The 26,049-nt window shown below is 38.7% G+C and overlaps 1 protein-coding gene across 1 annotated transcript in view; it reads left to right on the forward strand.

Annotated features, from left to right (window-relative positions):
• LOC105479556 (translation initiation factor IF-2) overlaps positions 1–26,049 on the forward strand; it is a gene marked incomplete at its 5' end in the record, with an annotated part of 108,038 nt that overhangs the window by 45,558 nt on the left and 36,431 nt on the right. The window contains one exon of the mRNA XM_011737566.2: positions 1–22,032. This exon is cut by the window's left edge and continues 41,343 nt beyond it. The remainder of the gene's footprint in view (positions 22,033–26,049) is intronic.

Consider the following 26,049-nt stretch of genomic DNA (forward strand, 5'->3'; position numbering starts at 1 on the left):
TGTTCCAGAATATTTATTTCATTGACTATGAAAAACTTTGATATAAAGCTATATAATTTTGGTTTTTGTTGAGTATTATTCTTCTAGATATGTTCAATTTGTTAACTAGCCCGTTTTGTGACATGGGTAAGTAGGATTAATTAATAAGCATGCTTTAGAGGTCATTGTTTCATATATATATGTATATATATATGAGGGGACTTCAAAATATTCATGGAAAATCGAATTAAAAGATACAGATAAAAAATATAAACTTTATTTCTCAACATAAGCTCCATCAAGGTCAAGACATTTTTGTAAGAAATGATACCAGATAATTGTTTCATCCCTAAAGAACAGGGTCTTGGGAATTTCACCACATCAGTGCCATCTTTTTTACATTATTAACTGAAGAAAAATGGGTGCTCTAACAGATTTTTTTAAGATTAGGAAACAAAAGTCCAAGTGAGCCAAATCAGGACAGTAAGGTGGATGCCTAGTGGCATTCCATTGAAACTCTTGCAAAATTGCTCTTGTTTGATGAGAAGAATGAGCAGAAGCATTGTCATGGTGGAGAGGGACTCTGGTATAGCTTTCCTGGACATTTTTCTGCTAAAGCTTTGGCTAGCTTTCCCCAAACACTCTCATAATAAGTAGATGTTATCATTCTTTGGCCTTTCAGAAAGTTAACAAGCCAAAAGACTTAAGCATCCCAAAAAACTGTCACCATAACCTTAGATCTTTACTGCTTTGCTTTTGCTTTGACTGGACCACTTCCCCTTCTTGGTAGCCATTACTTTGATTGTTCTTTGTCTTCAGGATCATACCAGTAAAGCCATGTTTCATCTCCTATCACAATCCTTCAAAGAAAAGCTTTAAGACCTTGATCTCACTTGTGTAAAATTTCCATTGAAAGCTCTGCTCTTGTCTGCAGCTCATCTGAGCACAATGATTTTGGCACCTATAGAGTGGAAAGTTTGCTCAACTTTAATTTTGCAGTCAGAATTGTGTAAGCTGAACCAGTTGGAATGTCTGTGGTGTTGGCTATGGTTTGTGCTGTTAATCATCAGTACTTATCAATTAGGGCACAAACAAGATTATTTTTTTCCTTGCAAATTGATGTAGTTTGTCTTCTATAGTGGGCTTCATCTTCAACATCATCTCATCTTTTCTTAAAATAAATTATTCATTTGTAAGCTGCCAATTTCTTTGGGGCATTGCCCCCAAAAACATTCTGTAAAGCAGCAATGATTTCCCAATTCTCCCACCCAAGTTTCCCCATAAATTTGATGTTCTTGCTTCAGTTCTAGCAGAATTGCTAGATAAGGGCTCTTTTCAAGCTGATTTCTTATCCTTTTCGTGCCTCAAAATAGATCCTGTTCAGACATGTTACAAATTAGTACAAGTTTATTTTGATATAAAAAAATTGAAATCCATGTATAGTTTTTCCATAATATGTATTTTCCATGAACTTTTTGAAATTCTTCATATTTGCTGAGATGATATTGCTAAGGAGTTATATAATATAAAACATTACATGTTTGTGTGTTTATGTTGCATATGTTATATATATTCAAGTTATCATTGTTTCTGATACAAGTAAACTTTATTAATTTGAACCTAACTCTATTCAAGTTTGTAACTCTCTAAATACTGGTAAGGATGATTTATCTTTATCTTATGTTTGTATGTTTTTTGCTAAGCAAACGCTGTAAAGACTTTAAAAGAACAGATTACTTTTAAATGTAAACATCCATTTATATTTGAAAAAAAAGACATAAGCTTTCATTGACAAGCTTTGTAAGCCTAATTGTGTCATTAAAAACTCAGTAGAAATAAAGGTATCATATGTACTTTATTCGTTTATGAATTTATAGTCTCCTGGTCTCTCTCCATTTAAATTAGTAATTCTTTATAATACCTAGTGGTGATATATTTCTATAAACTACTCTGGCTTAGATTTCTATAAATGTAAATATAATTCTGCTTTTATCGCCTAGGCTGGAGTGCAATGGCATGATCTCAGCTCACTGCAACCTCCCCCTCCCAGCTTCAAGCGATTCTCCTGCCTCAGCCTCCCAAATAGCTGGGACAACAGGCACCTGCCACCATGCCTGGCTAAGTTTTGTATTTTTGGTAGAGACGGGGTTTCACCATGTTGGCCAGGCTGGTCTCAAACTCCTGACCTCAGGTGATCCACCCACCTTGGCCTCCCAAAGTGCTGGGATTATAGCCATGAGCCACTGCTCCCAGCCTGCTCTCATCATTTAAAAATAGCAGAAAGCAGGTTATTAATTACAAAGTTGGTTTTTAGGTGTTATTTTGGTTAACTTTATCAATGGAAAACTATATGGTTATATATAAAAATCAGTTGTATATATATTAGCAACAAATAAAAATGAAAGTATTTAAAAGATACTTATTACAATAGCATTAAAAACTATCAAATACCCCAAGGGGAAATCTAACAGAAGATGCATAAGACCTCCACGCTGGAAACTAAATATTATTGAGATAAATTACAGAAGACCTGAATAAATGGAGAGACAAACCATGTTCATAGAGAACAGGACTCAATATTGTTAAGTGGCTAATTCTCCCCAAGTCGATCTGTAGATTCAATACAGTCCCGATCAAAATGTAAGCAGGTGTATGTTTGGAAATTAATAAACTGATTCTAAAATTTAGATTTCAAACAGCAAAAACTAGACAAGGTAATCTTGAAAAAAAGATGGAGAAATTACGCTTCCACATATCAAGATCTGTTATAAAGCCATAGTAATGATGAGAGTGTGATATTGGCACAATGGCAGACAGATACACAACAGATAAATGATAAATAGAATAGAGACACTATTATGATAAAGATGATACTGAAGTACACTGGAGACAGTATGGTCTGTGGATCCTAATATGAAAGGTAAAACAAGCCTTCTAGGAAATAATATATAGAATATCCTTATGACCTTGGGGTGGGCAAAATTCCCTTTAAAAACTCCCAACACAACACCAACCAGAAAGGGAAAAAATTGATAATTTGGATTATAATAATACCAAGAACTTCTGTTCATCAAAAGACAACATTAAGAAAATGAAAAGGCAAAATATAGCAGAGGAGATATTAGCAACACATATAACAAACAACTTATATCCAGTATATATAAAGAAGTCCTATAAATGAATTAGAAAACACAGGCAACCCAGTAGAAAAATGGGCAAAGACTTGAACAGATAATTCACAAAAGAGGATATGTAGATGATCAATTAACATAAAAAGTTGCTCAACCTTATTAGTCATCAAATAAGTGCAAATGAAATCACAGCTCAGTGGCAAGACACACCTACTAGAATGGGTAAAATTAAAAAGACAAAACAAAAAATATCTGGTATTGGCAAGGAGGTGAAGTAACACTGCAGATGAAAGCGTAAGTTGGTACAGCCACTTTAGAAAACTTCTTAGTGGTCATGATCTACTTATGCTGAACAGATCCATATCCTGTGACCCACTTGCTGTTACCTACCTCACAGAAATTTGTACAGTGTTCTTCAAAAGAAATGAATAAGAATGTTCATAGGAGCACTATTTGTAATAACCCTGAATCAGGAATTATCCAAATGCCAACAGTAGGATTCATAAATTGTGAAATATTCATACAACGGAATACTATCTAGCACTGAGAATGAATGATTTGCAACTTCTGATAAAATTATAAGTGCATCTCGCAAACATAAAGTTGAACAAAATCAGACACTAAAGAGAACGTTATGTTTCTATTTACATTAATTTCAAAAACAGGCAAAACTAGAGCTATCTATGGTGATACATATCTACGGTGACTGGTGCACTTTTCTGATGGTATGTTATACTTTAATAAAAAGTTTCTAAAATTAAAAAAAAAAAGCTGTATTACCTGGTCTTTAATAAGGCAGGTAAAAACTCTTATTCAAGCAGTCACTAAGAGAATCTTTCTCCCAGATCATCTTTCTCTAAAAACGTAGCAACAGCACATATCTTGAGGAATGTTCTCTGAAACTGGCATAGAAGATTATGCTATCCATAAGCAAAGGGACGTTTCAGCAAACATTCTCTTTTCTCCAAAATACTGCAGTGTATACTGTCTTCTAGAACATCACTTCCTTCAAAAGCTACCAGTTCACCTCATTTTCCAGCAGGTAACAAAATCACTGAAAGATGAGGAGAAAAAAGGCTGATGTTGAACGGCATTCAGCTGTTGCCATGTTGCTGCATTGCCTCACTTACCCACGTTGTAGGAAAGAGGTCAAAACTTGGTTAACTGGCTTACCCAGGGTTATATAGGCTCTCAGTAGCCACAGGAGGACTGAAGGAGACACTGCCAGCTTCTGACTCTGATTATTTAGTCTTTGCCATAGCCAGGTAACCCAGGATTGGGCTAGAAAAATATAAGCCCTCTACCATCATATTTGTTGAATGTAAGATTTCCTCAGAATCAAGAATATGAATAGATTATGCACTTACTGTTCTTATTTTTAATTTCTGGAATGGCTATTGTGATTAGTTTTTGTTTTTTCTTTGGACAAAAGAATTTTGTGGTGCTAAAATTGTCTTTTGAAATTTCCTTTTATTATGGGGGGGGGATAAAAAACTCTGGCCAGGCACCAGTGACTCAAATCCATAATCTCAGCACTTTGGGAGGCCAAGGTGGGAGGATTTCTTGAACCCAGGAGTTCAGGACCAGCCTGGGCAACATAGTGAGACCTCGTCTCTACAAAAAAATGAGAAATGAGGCAGGAGAATCTCTTGAGCCTGGGAGATTGAGGCTACAATGAGCTATGATCATGCTACTGCATTCCCACTTGGGTGACAGCGAGAGCCTGCCCAAAAAAAAAACAAAACAAAAAACAGTTTCAACCAGCCCAAACTAAAAAACTTTAAAATATTCAACCCAAACTCAGAAACCGTGATTCCTTCAGCAAGGCACATATGCTAACAAAGTCCCTTTAAAGTGTCTCTTCTGGAGACAGTACAGTCCCACAGGAGTGTTTTGAAATGTGTGCAGTGTGCAGGCAGTTTTGGTTGTCACAGTAACTGCAGAATGGCACTCCTATGAGGCTTGGAACAGTCTCATTGAACAAGAAATAGTTTTGAACAAAATAACAGTGCCCTCACCAAGATGAACATTCTTAAAGATCATTTACTTCTAGGAATATTTGAACTGTACATACATTTAAGTCTTCAGTTTAACACATCTCTGTAGTGTACTACCTGGGAGTTTGCATGTCTGAGATAAATATGATGGTCTGGATGATCTTTAAAATAACCATAATTAAAGAATTAAAAATTACCTTAAAACTGACTTTTAAAATGCCCTATGACTTTAAAGTAATTTTAGAAACATGCTGTAATTTTGAGTTCATCAAAAGCTTTGTCATCAAAAAGCCAAGTATGGCTTTAAAATACTTCCTTTTGGCTCAGGGAGAAAAATACTTTTTATTTTAACCTCCAGCTTTTATGGAGTAGATCAGTTATTTCTGTAGTTTGGTAATGCTCATTATTTGAGAATCTGATAACATCCAGGACTTCACCATATAATTCAGTCACTTGAAAGCCATGAATTTCTAGCTGTACTAAAAAGCTTTCAACACTAGGATTAGGTGCTCCTACAAAGACAAATAAAATTCCACATTTTTAAAAACCACCTTTGGCCGGGTGTGGTGGCTCATGCCTGTAAAATCCCAGTACTCTGGGAGGCTGAGATGGGCAGATCGTGAGGTCAGGAGATTGAGACCATCCTGGCTAACACGGTGAAACCCATCTCTACCGAAAAAAATACAAAAAACTTAGGCAGGCATGGTGGCGGGCGCCTTTAGTCCCAGCTACTTGGGAGGCTGAGGCAGGAGAATGGCGTGAACCCGGGAGGTGGAGCTTGCAGTGAGCTGAGATCGCGCCACTGCACTCCAGCCTGGGTGACAGAGCAAGACTCCGTCTCAAATACATAAATAAATAAATAAATAAATAAATAAATAAATAAATAAATAAATAAAAATAATAAAAACCACCTTTGAATTTTAAAATAGTTTTAGTGTTGGAGCTAGCCCAGTTGTATGAGTGTGCTGAAGAAACCAGTCTCTGCTTGCCTTCCTATAGCTCCGATTAGACGTTGTTAATTACAGTGCAATCACTGCAGTTATGCTGGGCCATTTCAACCCATCCCACTCCACGAATACTCAGCTCAGTCTTAGAACTGGACGTCAGTGGCAAGCAACTAGATGCTCGCACATCAAGAAGCTTCTAGTTTTGTGGGGAATACCCCTATTGTGCTTATTGCTAAACTTATACTTCAATGAACCTTTGAATTCTACGTAATATATTCCAACTCATTTGGTGGAATCTGATTTTTTTTTTTTTACTGACTTTCACAGGTATTTAGTAAGTCAATGCTGGGCAGCAGCAAGCCAGGCTTCTATTATAGTAATAATAATCATGATAACCAATAATCACTGAGGATTCTGTACATTTCAAAGCCATGCCAGACACCATGAGCAAATACTTAGTGTCCTTACTATGTACAGGGCACTATTCTAAACATTTTGCTTATATTAACTGACTTAATCTTCACAGTTCAATATGCACGAACATTATTTTTCAGATGAGGAATCTGAGATGAGAGAGATTAAGAAAACTGCTGAAGGTTATGCTAACAAGCCTTAAAACTGGGATTTCAACCTAGGCAGTGTGGCACCGGAGGTCTGATAATGACCGTGAAGTGATAAATACAAGTATCCTCTAAGTTAGGTATCATTGTCTTAATTTTCCAGGGGAGGAAACTGAAGTTGAAAGATTTAAGAAAATGTGGTAGTAACCGGAGTTGTTTATGAATCTTCCCGTTCTCCTCTGGCACATGAGAAGATTGTGATGCAGGATTTTTTGCTCCTTAGTTTAACTAAATCCGGTTCTTGTCTCACAACCAGGAAAAATTAGGCACATGGACGCATCGAAGACTGAGGAGGAAGGAATTTATTAAGTGAAAAGAAAGCTCTCAACAAAGAGAGGGGTCCTGCATGCAGGATTCCACCTCATAAAAATTGAATGGCAGGCCACCACACATGAGTTGAAGAGGCCAGGCTCTTTCCCCTCATAAGGCATGAGTTCCTGGTGGCTCGACCTGCTTCCCCCAGTGGTTGTGGGGCATGCCCAGACAAGTCCCCTGTGCTGGCTCCCTTATCTGCACAAAGCATCAGATGTAAAGACTTGTGGGGCAGATCGGAGATTTGGCTATCTCCTGCCTCTATCAGTTGCACTTCTCTACATCTTCTGAGGTTAGGTGTGACTGTGTGACTTATTTTCATCAATGACATGTGAATAGAAGAGCCAGGGAAGTATTAAGAGCTTGTGTGCCCTTCCTTCTGTGTTGGTGAAAGGTTTTTCAAGACAGAGCCTTTGTCACCTTGATCCTTGAGTGACTAGATTGGATAGTGCCCCTCTGCTGACTGGTGTCGGACACACTGGTTAATTGATAAACTTCTGAGATTCAAGACAGGGTTGGAGAAAGGAGAGTACTTGTAACCACAACATAATCTTGTCTAACTTAATTTGCCTAAATAACTTTCGCACACCCTTATGCTTATTGGTGTCAGGTATTTATCTGGAATCCAGGGCTCTCTGACTTAACAATCCGTGGTTTTTTCATGTATTTCCTCTCTTTTGGTATCACATGACCTGTAGGAACCCACATTTCATTCTTTTGCTTGCCTTTTAATTTTATGATAGTAATGAAAGTGCCTAAAAAATTCAGTCTGATGTCTATTGTTAGTCTAAGATTAAGAAAATGTAGAAGAAAAATCTCTGTCATTCTCTGGCCTACAAGTTTGGTCTGCAGCTTAATACGATGATCTGCAGGATTAGGAGAAATTTTCCTGGCTTGCTTAATTCCGAGATTCAAGTTCTAGCAACCAACTGTCAGCAATAATGTTAGCTAAAGAATGCTAATATGTCCTAAATGTTAACTCAAATTTCTCACTGTGCTTATAGTTTTCATGGTGTAAGCTGCTACAAGAGTTCACCCTTTTTTAGGTTGTAACTCACTCAGACACTCTGTAAAGTAATTCCATCATCCACATATATACATATATATATTCATATATATACACATATATATTCTCATATATATACATATATATTCATATATATATATATGTTACCGACACACCAGGGGTTGAGTCTAGGTCCTGCTGCTCGCTGCACAGAAACCCAGTGACTGAAACGATGAGTACTGCCAAGGAAGAGGTCTTTAATCTGGTGCTGCAGCCAAGGAGATGAGAGCTCAGTCCCAAATCCATCTCCCTGACCAACTAAAGCTAGGGGTTTATATAGCAGGGTCTTCCCTGCTATGTAACAATGTGTAAGTAAACAGGAACTAGAGAGGAGGTGTAAGGAAGCAATCATGAATGAAGGGTCTGGCATCTCATTGTCTGGATGTGGTGATCTGGTGAGTTTCAGTTCTTTAATTTTTTTTTTTCTTTTGAGAGACCTCAATGTGGTTTCCTGATAAAACAAATGTAAGTTTCAAATTTTAAAACCAGATGGGTCAATTTCCATGTTTATCCAAAAAAACTATCTAGGGGACTATTGGGTCAGTTTCATATACATATATATATATATATAATCACTTTCTGTACACACCACCAAATTATCCAGGTTCATATGTTTAAATTTAGAATTGTGGGGATTTCCCAATCTACCAGCTGAGTATGCTTAACAGTTTAGCTGGATAGCATTGACTGTCATTACAGTGAATAACAGAGAGCCACATACAACTCTGAGTCTTTCCTGAGGAGTATCTTCCTGAAACTAAATGAATAGAAGATTCTGAGAACCTTACCTTTTCTATTATTTGATTATGGAATGACCTATGGGGCAATACATGTTCATGTAATATGGAAAAAACAAAAAGAAGACTTTAACCCCTTAATTAGCAGGCCTAATTTTTTAGAGTTGGGGGTTCTCTCTTTCTTTTACTTGCTGAAAATGGACTGTTTGGTTCCTTTAACTTTGTAAGGTTACTTTGTTTAATCACAAAATTCCTAAGCATTCAATAACTCTTGTAAACTAGTTTATTTGTTTATAGTCCTGCCTCATTCTAGAAATGACTAAAGGCAATAAAGTTATGTTTAACCTTGGCAAATACTGGTTAAATGATACTAAGCTAACTTTTATGGGATGAACTATACAGTGAATAGATTATGTAGGATTGGGACGTTTTTATTTTCATTTGGAAATTATAGATTTATAAGAAGTTGCAAAAATTGTTTGGAGAGATCTTATGTACCTTTCACCCAGTTTCCCCTAGTGGTCACTACAGCACAGTAGCAAGACCAGGAAACTGACATTGGTACAATGTGTGTGTGTGTGTGTGTGTGTGTGTATGTATGTGTGTAGTTCTATACCATGTTATTATGTGTATAGATTCTTGTAACCACCACTGCAATTAATATACAGATTAGTATACAGATTAGTTTTGCTATATCATTTTTTTCTAAAATCTAAAGACATATTAAACTTTTTTGAATTTTAGAGGGATGAAGCCCTTCTTGGTGACCTGAACAGCAGCATCATTTTCTGTTGGTAATAACAACTAGCAAATAAAGCTTAGATGAAACTTACACTCCTGTGTAAAGTGTAGCTCTTCCAACAGGTCCTGTATTTAGTCTAATATCTACTTAATTACAGTAAGCCTTCAAGCTTTTTGTTGTTGTTCTATTTGTTTTGGGAGCAGGGATTTGATATAAATCTAAATATGACAAGCTTTCATTAAGAAAAATTGACCTTCCATTTAGAACAATGTGGTCTTTCACTGTATTCAGCTTATGTGGATGTATATTACTGTAGAATAATTTTACAGGAGATAAATTCCTATGAAATATTCTCATTGCTATCTTAATTACAAATAATCGTTTTATGCCCCCACTGTAGGTGATAAGTCCCCCATGTTCAGTGAATATACTTGCGATTAGGTCACAGTCTATTTTTGGGAACATACAGGCAGCCAACTGGCACATGGATTGTTATCCTGCCTAAGGAGAAGAGAAAAAACATTAAGGTAAAATTAAAATGCCAATACATGCTGAGAAAGAGCTAATAGAAAGCATGTGACGTTATGTACACTGGTGATACTCAAATGAAACAATGGAACCTATTAAAAGGTACCTATGTGGGTTTTATTAATTGAGAAATGGACTAAGGTAGGGGGTAGAAAGGCAGGGAAAGAGTGAAGACAGTGTATTGAAAAAGAAGATTGTTTGACCCACTTATCTGAAATAAAAATCCTAAGTTTTATAAGATCCTCAAATGTTTGGCTACATTTTCAGGTAGGTGTGCATTAATAAATGTTAAATGGCTAAAAGAAAATGGGTTATATTCCACCAGTAGCTTGTCACATAGCTTTTAAAGTACTGCTTTAAGAATCATCAATTTAGAGGGAGGATTTGGGTGGCAAGCAACAGGACTCTGCTTTCAATCCTGTCCTACACCACATTTTAATTTTTATTAAAATAAAAACATTGTTGGAGTTATGATTTATTTTTTAAAAGAAGCAAACAGTGTTCAGTAGATGAATCAAGGTCCATATGAAATCTCAGCAGCCTGAAAGGATGGGCAGGGTTGGATACAATGAAATTGAATTGGTATAAATATGGAAGTCCAGCTACTGGAGTCAGACAGCTAATTGCACAAGGACTTCATTGGGGACATGTGACTTACCATCACATGTGGAAAAAGACTTGTGAATTTTCCTAACCACTACCTATGTGGCCCATGGAGTGACATGATGTTCCAAAAAACTAACACAACCTGTATGCGATCATAGACACACACACCACACCCCAGAACACGCTACAGAGGATATAATTACCAAAGTAGGACAACAGATTGCCTACTTTATTTTAAGTTGGCATTTTCCAAGTAGCACTGTGTTCATTACTGCACAACAGAGGTATAAGTAAAGCAGGGCATGTCTAAAACAATGTGGCCATTTGATGAAGGGTACTTGAAAATGTATGATTCAGCCAATCACAGATACTGAGGAAACTTGAGGCCAGGATTTTGAGGCTGCAGCGTGCTACGATCATGCCTGTGAATGACCACTGCATTTCAGCCTGGAAAACATGGCAAAACCTCATCTCTTAAAAAAATTAAATTAAAAATGTATTATTGAAAACCATGGTGCATTGCTGTCTTCAGTAATAAAGGACTAGAGCAAGGACAGAGGCTTATATTTAAACGTTGTTTGCTCCAACCCTTAAAGATACATAGGAGCAAAACTCAACACAACATAATTTTTAGCCATATTTGGAGAATCCAAAAATGAAGCAGGGTCATTTGGAGGCAGTGAGTCCCTTATTACTGGAAATATTGAAGCAGGAATTTCAGTAGCCACTGAGCAATGGAAATGTTACAGTTTCTTCAACCCTGAAATTTTGTTAAATGTGTATCAGCAAATTGCAGGTGTCCCACTTACCTCATTCTTGAGTAGCACTTAGCTTCTACGGGCCCCAATTTCTCTCATTAATGGACTGAAAGGTGATAATAACTTATAAAGCTGTTAAAAAAATTAAATAAAGTTAAAGAACACTAACAGGGCCGGGCATGGTGGCCCACGCCTGTAATCCCAGCACTTTGGGACGCCAAAGTGGGTGGATCACAAGGTCAGGAGTTTAAGAACAGCCTGGCCAAGATGATGAAACCCCACCTCTACTAAAACTACAAACATTAGTTGGATGTGGTAGCAGGCACCTGTAATCCCAGCTACTCGGGAAGCTGAGGCAGGAGACTTATTTGAACCTAGGTGGCAGAGGTTGCAGTGAGCTGAGATTGCGCCACTGCGTTCCAGCCTGGGTGGCAGAGTGAGAACCCGTCTCAAAAAAAAAAACAAAAAACAAACAAAAAAAACAATTAACAGTAGCCTGATTCCAATTCTCCTCCTCACATCCCTCAAATAAGCATAAGATCCACAAGGAGAACAAATGAAACTATACAGGACCTAAGAATTAAGGATTGTTAAGAGACAGAAAACGCTGCAACCCTGATGACACCTTGATTTCAACCTTGTGAAACCAGAGCAGAAAACCAAGCCAACTGAACCTCTGACCTACAGGAACATGCAAGTATTACATGAAGACCAACATGAAGAAAACTACCAACTGTGCTGAGACCAGAAACTCATGGTACAAACATGAAATGAATGCATGTGAAACGTTCTGGACAAAAATTGATTACACTGTGTATTGGTCTGTTCTCATGCTGCTAATTAAAGACATACATGAGACTGGAAAGGAAAAAAGGTTTAATGAACTCACAGTTCCATGTGGCTGGGGAGGCCTCATAATCATGGTGGAAGGTGAAAGACACATCTTACATGATGGCAGGCAAGAGGGAATAAGAGCCAAGTGAAAGGAGAAACCCCTGATAAAGCCATCAGCTCTCATGAGACTTACCCACTACCACAAGAACAGTATGGGGGAAACTGCCACCATAATTAAATTATCTCCTAATGGATCCTTCCCACAACACATGGGAATTACGGGAGCTACAATTCAAGATGATATTTGGGTGGGGACACATCCAAACCATATCCCACCAAAGTTAATTTAGTTTTAAAAAGATAGGTGAGAAAACAATAGGTGAAAACAGTCAAGAAGGTTTTGACAAAATTATATTGAAGGAGACAAGCCATACCCAGATACTGAAAAGTTCTTCAAAGTTATAATAATTAAAATGATACAGTGTTGACTCGGGTATAGACAGACACATTAGTGAAATGGAAAAGAGAACCTACAAATAAAATCATGTATATGATGTAGATAGTTATAAACCAATAGGTAAAGAATAAATTATTTCATAAATAGTACTAGGACAGTTGGTTAACTACTGGGGGAAAATGTTAGATCTTTATATTATATTACAAAGTAAATTGTAGCTAGATTAAAGAGTTAAATATTTTCAAAAGGCCAAATAGGTGTATGTTTATATCATCTGAAGATGGAGGAGAACCTTCCAAGCATTAGAGCAACATTTTAACATCCACAAGAAAATGGACTAATATAAAGATAATTAAAACCTTACCTGTCTAAAAATGCCAAACAAAATATAAAAACACATAATTTGGGGAAAGATCTGCAAACTTAAGACACAGAGAGGATTTATTGTCTTAATATCTGAGGCATACATCATTAAGTTAGACTTTAGTAGAAAAATGGGAAAATAAATGCTAATTCACAAAAGAAGACATTCAGATAACTAATAAAATGCTTAACAGTTTCAACACCAGACCTGGGCAAGATGACCGAATAGGAACAGCTCTCATCGGCAGTTCCCAGTGATATCAATGCAGAAGGCGGGGGATTTCTGCATTTCCAACTGAGGTACCTGGCTCATCTCAACCTGACTAGTTAGACAGTGGGTGCAGCCCACGGAGGGCAAGCTGAAGCAAGGTGGGGCTTTGCCTCACCCAGGGAGTGCAAGGGGTTGGGGAACTCCCTTTCGTAGCCAAGGGAAGCTGTGAAGGACTGTGCCATGAGAAATGGTGCATTCCAGCTCAGATACTACACTTTTCCCACGGTCTTCGCAACCTGCAGACCAAGAGATTCCCTCAGGTGCCTACACCCCTGCAGGGCCCTGGGTTTCAAGCACAAAACTGGGTGGCCATTTGGGCAGACACTGAGCTAGCTGCAGTTTTTTTTGTTGTTTTGTTTTTGTTTTCATACCCCAGTGGTGCCTGGAACACCAGCAAGACAGAACCGTTTACTCCCCTGGAAAGGGGGCTGAAGCCAGGGAGCCAAGTGGTCTAGCTCAGCGGATCCCACCCCTATGGATCCCAGCAAGCTAAGATCCACCGGCTTGAAATTCTTGCAAGCTAAGATCCACTGGCTTGAAGTTCAGTAGTCTGAAGTCGACCTGGGGTGCTCAAGCTTGGTCGGGGGAGGGGTGTCCACCATTACTGAAGCTTGAGTAGGCAGTTTTCCCCTCACAGTGTAAACAAAGCCTCCAGGAAGTTCAAACTGGACGGAGCCCCCTGTAGCTCAACAAAGCTGCTGTAGCCAGACTGCCTCTCTAGATTCCTCGTCTCTGGGTAGGACATCTCTGAAAGAAAGGCAGCAGCCCCAGTCAAGGGCTTATAGATAAAACTCACATCTCTCTGAGACAGAGCACCTGGGGGAAGGGGCAGCTGTGGGTGCAGCTTCAGCAGACTTAAACGTTTCTGCCTGCTGGCTCTGAAGAGAGCAGCAGATCTCCCAACATAGTAGGACAGACTGCCTCCTCAAGTGGGTCCCTGACCCCTGTGCCTCCTGACTGGGAGATGCCTCCCAGCAGGGGTCAACAGATACCTCGTACAAGAGAGCTCTGGCTGGCATCTGGCGGGTGCCCTTTGGGGACAAAACTTCCAGAGGAAGGACCAGGCAGCAATCTTTGCTGTTCTGCAGCCTCTGCTGATAACATCCAGGCAAACAGGGTCTGGAGTTGGCTTCCAGCAAACTCCAGCAGACCTGCAGCAGAGGAGCCTGACTGTTCGAAGGAAAACTAACAAACAGAAAGGAAGAACATCAACCTGCAGCAGAGGAGCCTGACTGTTCGAAGGAAAACTAACAAACAGAAAGGAAGAACATCAACATCAACAAAAAGGACGTCCACACAAAAACCCCGTCTGAAGGTCACCAACATCAAAGACCAAAGGTATATAAATCCAAGAAGATGAGGAAAAACCAGTGCAAAAAGGCTGAAAATTCCAAAAACCAGAATGCCTCTTCTCCTCCAAAGGATCACAGCTCCTTGCCAGCAAGGGAAAAATCTAGACAGAGAATGAGTTTGATGAATTGACAGAAGTAGGCTTCAGAAGGTGGGTAATAACAAACTCCTCTGAGCTACAGGAGCATGTTCTAACCCAATGCAAGGAAGCTAATAACCTTGAAAAAAGGTTAGAGGAATTGCTAACTAGAATAACCAGTTTAGAGACGAACATAAATGACCCGATGAAGCTGAAAAACACAGCATGAGAACTTCGTGAAACACACACAAGTATCAATAGCCGAATTAACCAAGTGCCAGAAAAGTATTAGAGATTGAATATGCACTTAATGAAATAAAGCGTGAAGACAAGTTTACAGAAAAAAGAATGAAAAGGAACAAACAAAGCATCCAAGAAATATGGGATGTTGTGAAAAGACCAAACCTACATTTGATTGGTGTACCTGAAAGTGACAGGGAGAATGGAACCAAGTTGGAAAACACTCTTCAAGATATTATCCAGGAGAACTTCCCCAACCTAGCAAGGCAGGCCAACATTCAAATTTAGGAAATACAGAAAACACCACAAAGATACTTGAGAAGAGCAACCCCGAGACATAATTGTCAGATTCACCAAGGTTGAAATGAAGGAAAAAATGTTAAGGGCAGCCAGAGAGAAAGGTCAGGTTACCCCCAAAGGGAAGCCCATGAAACCAACAGCTGATCTCTCTGCAGAAACCCTACAGGCTAGAAGAGAGTGGGGGCCAATATTCAACATTCTTAAAAGAATTTTCAACCCAGAATTTCATGTCCAGCCAAACTAAGCTTCATAGGAAAGAAGAAATAAAATCCTTTACAGACAAGCAAGTGCTGAGAGATTTTGTTACCACCAGGCCTGCCTTACAAGAGCTCATGAAGGAAGCACTAAATATGGGAAGGAACAATGGTACCAGCCACTGTAAAAACATACCAAATTGTAAAGACCATCGACACTGTGAGGAAACTGCATCAACTAATGGGCAAAATAACCAGCTAGCTTCATAATGACAGGATCAGATCTACACATGACAGTATTAACCTTAAATGTAAAAGGGCTAAATGCCCCAATTAAAAGACACAGACTGGCAAATTGGATAGAGTCAGGACCCATAGGTGTGCTGTATTCAGGAAACCCAACTCACGTGCAAAGACACACTTAGGCTCAAAATAAAGGGATGGAGGAATATCTACCAAGCAAATGGAATGAAAAAAAAAAAAAAGCAGGGGTTGCAATCCTAGTCTCTGTTAAAAACAGACTTTAAACCAACAAAGATCAAAAAGGACAAAGAAGGGCATTACATAATGGTAAAGGGATCAATGCAACAAGAAGAGCTAACTCTTCTAAATATATATGCACCCAATACAGAAGCACCCAGATTCATAAAGCAAGTTCTTCGAAACCTACAAAGAGACTTAGACTCCCACACAATAATAGTGGGAAACTTTAACACCCCCACTGTCAATATTAGATCAGCAAGACAGAAAATTAACAAAGATATTCAGGACTCGAACTCAGCTCTGGACCAAGCGGACCTAATAGACATCTACAGAACTCTCCACCCCAAATCAACAGAATATACATTCTTCTCAGCACCACATTGAACTTATTCTAAAATCAACCACATAATTGGAAGTAAAACACTCCTCAGCAAATGGAAAAGAACAGAAATCATAATAAACAGCCTCTCAGACCACAGTGCAATCAAATTAGAACTCAGATTAAGAAACTCAGTCAAAACCGCACAACTACATGGAAACTGAACAAAGAATGACTACTGGGTACATAACGAAATTAAGGCAGAAAAAAGTAAGTTCTTTGAAACCAGTGAGAACAAAGACATGATGTACCAGAGTCTCTAGGACACATTTAAAGCAGTGTGTAGAGGGAAATTTATAGCACTAAATGCCCACAGGAGAAAGCAGAAAAGATGTAAAATCAACACCCTAACATCACAATTAAAAGAACTAGAGAAGCAAGAGCAAACAAATTCAAAATCTAGCAGAAGACAGGAAATAACTAAGATCAGAGCAGAACTGAAGGAGATAGAGACACGAAATGACCTTCAAAACATTAATGAATCCAGGAGCTGGTTTTTGAAAAGATTAACAAAATAGATAGACCGCTAGCCAGACTATTAAAGAAGAAAAGAGAGAAGAATCAAATAGACACAATAAAAAATGATAAATGATAAAAAATGATAAATGATCACCACTGATCCCACAGAAATACAAACTACCATCAGAGAATACTATAAACACCTCTATGCAAATAAACTAGAAAATCTAGAAGAAATGGTTAAATCCCTGGACCCATACATCCTCCCAAGACTAAACCAGGAAGAAGTCAAATCCTGAATAGACCAATAACAAGTTCTGAAATTGACACCGTAATTAATAGCCTACCAACCAAAAAGAGCCCAGGACAAGACGGATTCACAGCCGAATTTTACCAGGGGTACAAAGAGGAGCTGGTACCATTCCTTCTGAAACAATTCCAAACAATAGAAAAAGAGGGACATCTCCCTAACTCATTTTATGAGGCCAGCATCTTCCTGATACCAAAACTTGGCAGAGAAAACAAAAAAAGAAAATTTTAGGCCAGTATCCCTGATGAACATTGATGTGGAAATCCTCAATAAAATACTGGCAAAGTGAATCCAGCAACACATTAAAAAGGCTATCCACCACAATCAAGTCATCTCCATTCCTGGGATGCAAGGGATGCATTCACCATACGCAAGTCAATAAACATAATTCACCACATAAACAGAACCAATGACAAAAACCACATGATTATCTCAATAGATGCAGAAAAGGCCTTCGATAAAATTCAAAACCCCTTCATGCTAACAACTCTAAAAAACTAGGTATTGATGGAAGGTATCTCAGAATATAAGAGCTATTTATGACAAACCCACAGCCAATATCATACTGAGTGGGCAAAAGCTGGAAGCACTCCCTTTGAAAACTGGCACAAGACAAGGATGCCCTCTCTCACCACTCCTATTCAACATAGTATTGGAAGTTCTGTCCATGGCAGTCAGGCAAGAGAAAGAAATAAAGCGTATTCAAATAGGAAGACAGGAAGTCAAATTGTCTCTGTTTGCAGATGACATGATTGTATATTTAGAAATCCCCGCCATCTCAGCCCAAAATCTCCTTAAGCTGATAAGCAACTTCAGCAAAGTCTCAAGATACAAAATCAATGTGCAAAAATCACTAGCATTCCTATACACCAATAATAGACAAACAGCGAAATCATGAGTGAACTCCCATTCACAATTGCTACAAAGAGAATAAAATACCTAGCAATCCAACTTACAAGGGATGTGAAGGACCTCTTCAAGGAGAACTACAAACCACTGCTCAAGGCAATAAGAGAGGACAGAAACAAATGGAGAAACATTCCATGCACATGGATAGGAAGAATCAGTATCATGAAAATGGCCATACTGCCCAAAGTAATTTATAGATTGAATGCCATCCCCATCAAGCTACCATTGACTTTCTTCACAGAATTAGAAAAAACTACTTTACATTTCATATGGAACCAAAAAAGACTCTGTATAGCCAAGACAATCCTAAGGAAAAAGAACAAAGCTGGAGGCATCACGCTACCTGACTTCAAACTATACTACAAGGCTACAGTAACCAAACAGCATAGTACTAGTACCAAAACAGATATATAGACCAATGGAACAGAACAGAGGCCTCAGAAATAGCACCATATATCTACAACCATCTAATCTTTGACAAACCTGATACAAGCAAGCAACGGGGAAAGGATTCCCTATTTAATAAATGGTGTTGGGAAAACTGGCTAACCAGAAAACTGAAACTGGATCCTTTCCTTTTACCTTATACAAAAATTAACTCAAGATGGATTGAAGACTTAAATGTAACACCCAAAACGATAAAAACCCTAGAAGAAAACCTAGGCAATACCATTCAATACATAGGCATGGGCAAAGACTTCATGACTAAAACACCAAAAGCAATGGCAACAAAAGCCAAAATTGACAAATGGGATCTAATTAAACTAAATAGCTTCTGCACAGTAAAAGAAACTATCAGCAGAATGAACAGGCAACCTACAGAATGGGAGAAAATTTTTGCAGTCTATCCATCTGACAAAGGGCTAGTATCCAGATCTACAAGGAACTTAAACAAATTTAGAAGAAAAAGAAAAAACCTGATCAAAAAGTGGGTAAAGGATATGAACAGACACTTCTCAAAAGAAGACATTTATGTGGCCAACAAACGTGAAAAAATGCTCATCATCACTGGTCATTAGAGAAATGCAAATCAAAACCACAATGAGATACCATCTCACGCCACTTAGAATGGTGATCATTAAAGAGTCAGGAAACAACAGATGCTGGAGAGGATGTGGAGAAATAGGAACGCTTTTACACTGTTGGTGAGAGTGTAAATTAGTTCAACCATTGTGGAAGAGAGTGTGGAAATTCCTCAAGGATCTGGAACCAAAAATACCATTTGACCCAGCAATCCCATTACTGGGTATATATATCCAAAAGATTATAAATCATTGTACTATAAAGACACATGCACACATATGTTTATTGCAGGACTATTCACAATAGCAAAGACCTGGAACCAACCCAAATTCCCATCAATGATAGACTGGGTAAAGAAAATGTGGCACATGGAATACTGTGCAGCCACAAAAAGGATGAGTTCATGTCCTTTGCAGGGCCATGGATGAAGCTGGAAACAATCATTCTCAGCAAACTAACACAGGAACAGAAAACAAAACACTGCATGTTCTCACTTATAAGTGGGAGTTGAACAACGAGAACACATTGACACAAAGAGGGGAACATCACACACTGGGACCTGTTGGGGTCTGGGAGGCTAGAAGAGGGATAGCATTAGGAGAAATACCTAATGTAGGTGACGGGTTGATGGGTGCAGCAAACCACCATTGCATGTACATAACTATGTAACAAACCTGCATGTTCTGCACATGTAGCCCAGAACTTAAAGTATATTTTTAAAAAAAGTTTCTACACTAAGAGTAATCACAAAAGTTTCTAAAATAAAAGTTCTCTAACATGTAGAGCTATCTTTTCTGATTGAAGTTAAGCCTTCATGAAACAGTCCATTGGTTTCAGAGCCATATCACATTGAGAATCTAAGTTGTTACAATACATCTTTTGAGCTGCATTTTTTAAAGCTTTGGACTGTGTCAGTGAAGTATGCAATTCTAATGATCAACTATTCCAGCTGGTTATCCCTGAAATTACAAAACCTTTTTCCAGAATTAATGGAAAAAAGGGTCGATTTTTGATGAAACCTTATAGGGAAGATAAATTTTAATACGCTAATTTTACACCAGAAACAATTGAATATGTACTATTTATTATGATAAACATAACTTCTATAGGATTTGGAATTTTAAAACCTTATGAACCTTCCTGGGCCACCGGGAGTTAACAGATAAGATTTTTTGAATCGACGCAGGTCAAATTGGCCTTAGTTTTCCTGCTTGCCCTAATTTCAAAAGCATGATTACCATGATGGAATCAGGGTTGGGTCAGTCTTCTCTGGCCTTCTGTAGGGGCACTTTAGTGTAGAAACAATCCCAAGGCAGAAGCAGTAGACTACAATTATGTTAAGTTATTTTTAGGTCCATAAATAGATACATTTGAGGGTTCTATTGTTACAAAGAGTGATAAGATGAAACCTTGTTTTCAACTGCAGATTCCATGTCTATGAAGCAGTAACTATCAGAACATGATAGTAGCATGTTTCTTCCTTCCTTGGTGCTGGGTGAGGGAATGGTGGTGTTGGTGAAAGATGAAGATTAAGAATAGGGAAATATTAGGAATAACAATAAAATCAATGTTTTTTCAAGGCTGCACTAAACTGAAATAATTTCCTTCTGTACTCAGCTTGTATGGAGATTAAATAAATTATTTTTCACAGTCAGAAATAAAATGGCTATCAACCCCCTCTGTTTATAAATACGGTTCTCAAAATTTAGGCTTAGTATGATTTATTAATGATGATATAATGAAAGCCATCCTCATATTAATTAAGTTTTATTAAATATACAAATATAAAAAATAAACACAAAATAGCAAGGAAACTACTAAATAAGAAGACCCCTGGGAGGAGGTAGTGGGAGGAAGGCAGAACTACTCCCAGGCATAAAAATGTGTTACAAAGCTCTTTCATTAAATGGTAAGTACTGGCACAAGAATAAACTGTCAGATAAAGGGAATAAAATAAAACCTCCAGAAGTAGACCCGGCTACATATAAAAATTTATGACAAAAGTGGTATCTCAAATCACTGGGACAAAAATGCTCTGTTTACTATACAGTGTGGGGACTAGTGGATAGCTGTTTGGAAAAAGATAAAAGTAGATCCATTTCTTTCATCACACCCAAGAATAAACTCCAAATGGATCAGAGATCTAAATATAAAAAGTAAAACTATACAAGTACCAAAAAGAAAAAAATACCCCATGAGTGAATTCCTCTGAATCCAGTGTTTAAGGAAAAGCTTTCTAAGTATGATTACAGTCCCATAGACAATAAAAGACTAGATTTGACTACATAATAAAAATTTTACATGGCCTGAAAAATACTACTAAGTCAAAGACAGCTGACAAACTGGGAGAAAATAGTCACAACATAGATAAAGGGTTAACTCCTTTATTTGAGAACTTTCTCAAAAAAAAAAAAAAAAAAAAAAAGAATAAAAGACCTATAGAAATCCTATAGAAAAAGACCTGTAGAAATCCTATGGAAAGAAACAAAAAGATATAGCCCTTGACCACATGAAAATATGTGTAATTTTAATCACATAAAAATGCAAACTCAAACTACATTGAAATTCTATTTTTCACCCAAAAAGTTGGCAAAAATTCAAGAGCTTGATAACACATTCTGTTGACGAGACAGTGGAGGAGCAGCTAATGCCATATTGCTGATGCATAGGTGCAACTCCTCTGGAAGGGAATTTAACCATCTGTAAGCAACTATGTATGCCCAAATCTCAACACAGAAATCCCTCTATGAATTTATTTTAAATGTATATCTTTAATAATATGAAGCTATGAAAACACATGTATTAAGTTATTCATAGAGTACTGTTTATCTTTGTCGAGCATAGAAGATTGGTTGAATAAACTATGGTACGGAAGATGGCCGAATAGGAACAGCTCCAGTCTCCAACTCCCAGCGCTAGCGACACAGAAGACTGGTGATTTCTGCATTTTCAACTGAGGTACTGGGTTCATCTCACTGGGGAGTGCCGGACGATCGGTGCTGGTCAGCTGCTGCAGCCCGACCAGCGAGAGCTGAAGCAGGGCGAGGCATCGCCTCACCTGGGAAGCGCAAGGGGGAAGGGAATCCCTTTTCCTAGCCAGGGGAACTGAGACACACAACACCTGGAAAATCGGGTAACTCCCACCCCAATACTGTGCTTTAAGCAAACAGGCACACCAGGAGATCATATCCCACACCTGGCCGGGAGGGTCCCACACCCACGGAGCCTCCCTCATTGCTAGCACAGCAGTCTGTGATCTACCGGCAAGGCAGCAGCGAGACTGGGGGAGGGGCGCCCGCCATTGCTGAGGCTTAAGTAGGTAAACAAAGCCACTGGGAAGCTGGAACTGGGTGGAGCTCACAGCAGCCCAAGGAAACCTGCCTGTCTCTGTAGACTCCACCTCTGGGGATAGGGCACAGTAAACAATAACAAACACAGCAGAAAACTCTGCAGACGCAAACGACTCTGTCTGACAGCTTTGAAGAGAGCAGTGGATCTCCCAACACGGAGGCTGAGATCTGAGAAGGGACAGACTCCCTGCTCAAGTGGGTCCCTGACCCCTGAGCAGCCTAACTGGGAGACATCCCCCACTAGGGGCAGTCTGACACCCCACACCTCACAGGGTGGAGTACACCCCTGAGAGGAAGCTTCCAAAGCAAGAATCAGACAGGTACACTCGCTGTTCAGAAATATTCTATCTGCTGCAGCCTCTGCTGCTGATACCCAGGCAAACAGGGTCTGGAGTGGACCTCAAGCAATCTCCAACAGACCTACAGCTGAGGGTCCTGACTGTTAGAAGGAAAACTATCAAACAGGAAGGACACCTACACCAAAACCCCATCAGTACATCACCATCATCAAAGACCAGAGGCAGATAAAACCACAAAGATGGGGAAAAAGCAGGGCAGAAAAGCTGGAAATTCAAAAAATAAGAGCGCATCTCCCCCGGCAAAGGAGCGCAGCTCATCGCCAGCAACGGATCAAAGCTGGACGGAGAATGACTTTGACGAGATGAGAGAAGAAGGCTTCAGTCCATCAAATTTCTCAGAGCTAAAGGAGGAATTACGTACCCAGCGCAAAGAAACTAAAAATCTTGAAAAAAAAGTGGAAGAATTGATGGCTAGAGTAATTAATGCAGAGAAGGTCATAAACGAAATGAAAGAGATGAAAACCATGACACGAGAAATACGTGACAAATGCACAAGCTTCAGTAACCGACTCGATCAACTGGAAGAAAGAGTATCTGCGATTGAGGATCAAATGAATGAAATGAAGCGAGAAGAGAAACCAAAAGAAAAAAGAAGAAAAAGAAATGAACAAAGCCTGCAAGAAGTATGGGATTATGTAAAAAGACCAAATCTACGTCTGATTGGGGTGCCTGAAAGTGAGGGGGAAAATGGAACCAAGTTGGAAAACACTCTTCAGGATATCATCCAGGAGAACTTCCCCAACCTAGTAGGGCAGGCCAACATTCAAATCCAGGAAATACAGAGAACGCCACAAAGATACTCCTCGAGAAGAGCGACTCCAAGACACATAATTGCCAGATTCACCAAAGTTGAAATGAAGGAAAAAATCTTAAGGGCAGCCAGAGAGAAAGGTCGGTTACCCACAAAGGGAAGCCCATCAGACTAACAGCAGATCTCTCGGCAGAAACTCTCCAAGCCAGAAGAGAGTGGGGGCCAATATTCAACATTCTTAAAGAAAAGAATTTTAAACCCAGAATTTCATATCCAGCCAAACTAAGTTTCATAAGTGAAGGAGAAATAAAATCCTTTACAGATAAGCAAATGCTTAGAGATTTTGTCACCACTAGGCCTGCCTTACAAGAGATCCTGAAGGAAGCACTAAACATGGAAAGGAACAACTGGTACCAGCCATTGCAAAAACATGCCAAAATGTAAAGACCATCGAGGCAAGGAAGAAACTGCATCAACTAACGAGCAAAGTAACCAGTTAATATCATAATGGCAGGATCAAGTTCACACATAACAATATTAACCTTAAATGTAAATGGACTAAATGCTCCAATTAAAAGACACAGACTGGCAAACTGGATAAAGAGTCAAGACCCATCAGTCTGCTGTATTCAGGAGACCCATCTCACACGCAGAGACATACATAGGCTCAAAATAAAGGGATGGAGGAAGATTTACCAAGCAAATGGAGAACAAAAAAAAGCGGGGGTTGCAATACTAGTCTCTGATAAAACAGACTTTAAACCATCAAAGATCAAAAGAGACAAAGAAGGCCATTACATAATGGTAAAGGGATCAATTCAACAGGAAGAGCTAACTATCCTAAATATATATGCACCCAATACAGGAGCACCCAGATTCATCAAGCAAGTCCTTAGAGACTTACAAAGAGACTTAGACTCCCATACAATAATAATGGGAGACTTCAACACTCCACTGTCAACATTAGACAGATCAACGAGACAGAAAGTTAACAAGGATATCCAAGAATTGAACTCATCTCTGCAGCAAGCAGACCTAATAGACATCTATAGAACTCTCCACCCCAAATCAACAGAATATACATTCTCCTCAGCACCACATCGTACTTACTCCAAAATTGACCACGTAATTGGAAGTAAAGCACTCCTCAGCAAATGTACAAGAACAGAAATTATAACAAACTGTCTCTCAGACCACAGTGCAATCAAATTAGAACTCAGGACTAAGAAACTCAATCAAAACCACTCAACTACATGGAAACTGAACAACCTGCTCCTGAATGACTACTGGGTACATAACGAAATGAAGGCAGAAATAATGATGTTCTTTGAAACCAATGAGAACAAAGATACAACATACCAGAATCTCTGGGACACATTTAAAGCAGTGTGTAGAGGGAAATTTATAGCACTAAATGCCCACAAGAGAAAGCAGGAAAGATCTAAAATTGACACTCTTTAACATCGCAATTAAAAGAACTAGAGAAGCAAGAGCAAACACATTCGAAAGCTAGCAGAAGGCAAGAAATAACTAAGATCAGAGCAGAACTGAAGGAGATAGAAACACAAAAAACCCTCCAAAAAATCAATGAATCCAGGAGTTGGTTTTTTGAAAAGATCAACAAAATTGACAGACCACTAGCAAGACTAATAAAGAAGAAAAGAGAAGAATCAAATCGACGCAATTAAAAATGATAAAGGGGATATCACCACTGACCCCACAGAAATACAAACTACCATCAGAGAATACTATAAACACCTCTGCGCAAATAAACTGGAAAATCTAGAAGAAATGGATAATTTCCTGGACACTTACACTCTTCCAAGACTAAACCAGGAAGAAGTTGAATCCCTGAATAGACCAATAGCAGGCTCTGAAATTGAGGCAATAATTAATAGCCTACCAACCAAAAAAAGTCCAGGACCAGATGGATTCACAGCTGAATTCTACCAGAGGTACAAGGAGGAGTTGGTACCATTCCTTCTCAAACTATTCCAATCAATAGAAAAAGAGGGAATCCTCCCTAACTCATTTTATGAGGCCAACATCATCCTGATACCAAAGCCTGGCAGAGACACAACAAAAAAAGAGAATTTTAGACCAATATCCCTGATGAACATCGATGCAAAAATCCTCAATAAAATACTGGCAAACCGGATTCAGCAACACATCAAAAAGCTTATCCACCATGATCAAGTGGGCTTCATCCCTGGGATGCAAGGCTGGTTCAACATTCGGAAATCAATAAACATAATCCAGCATATAAACAGAACCAAAGACAAGAACCACATGATTATCTCAATAGATGCAGAAAAGGCTTTTGACAAAATTCAACAGCCCTTCATGCTAAAAACGCTCAATAAATTCGGTATTGATGGAACGTACCTCAAAATAATAAGAGCTATCTATGACAAACCCACAGCCAATATCATACTGAATGGGCAAAAACTGGAAAAATTCCCTTTGAAAACTGGCACAAGACAGGGATGCCCTCTCTCACCACTCCTATTCAACA

This window comes from Macaca nemestrina, chromosome 5 (assembly GCF_043159975.1).
Source record: "Macaca nemestrina isolate mMacNem1 chromosome 5, mMacNem.hap1, whole genome shotgun sequence".
NCBI lineage: Eukaryota > Metazoa > Chordata > Mammalia > Primates > Cercopithecidae > Macaca > Macaca nemestrina.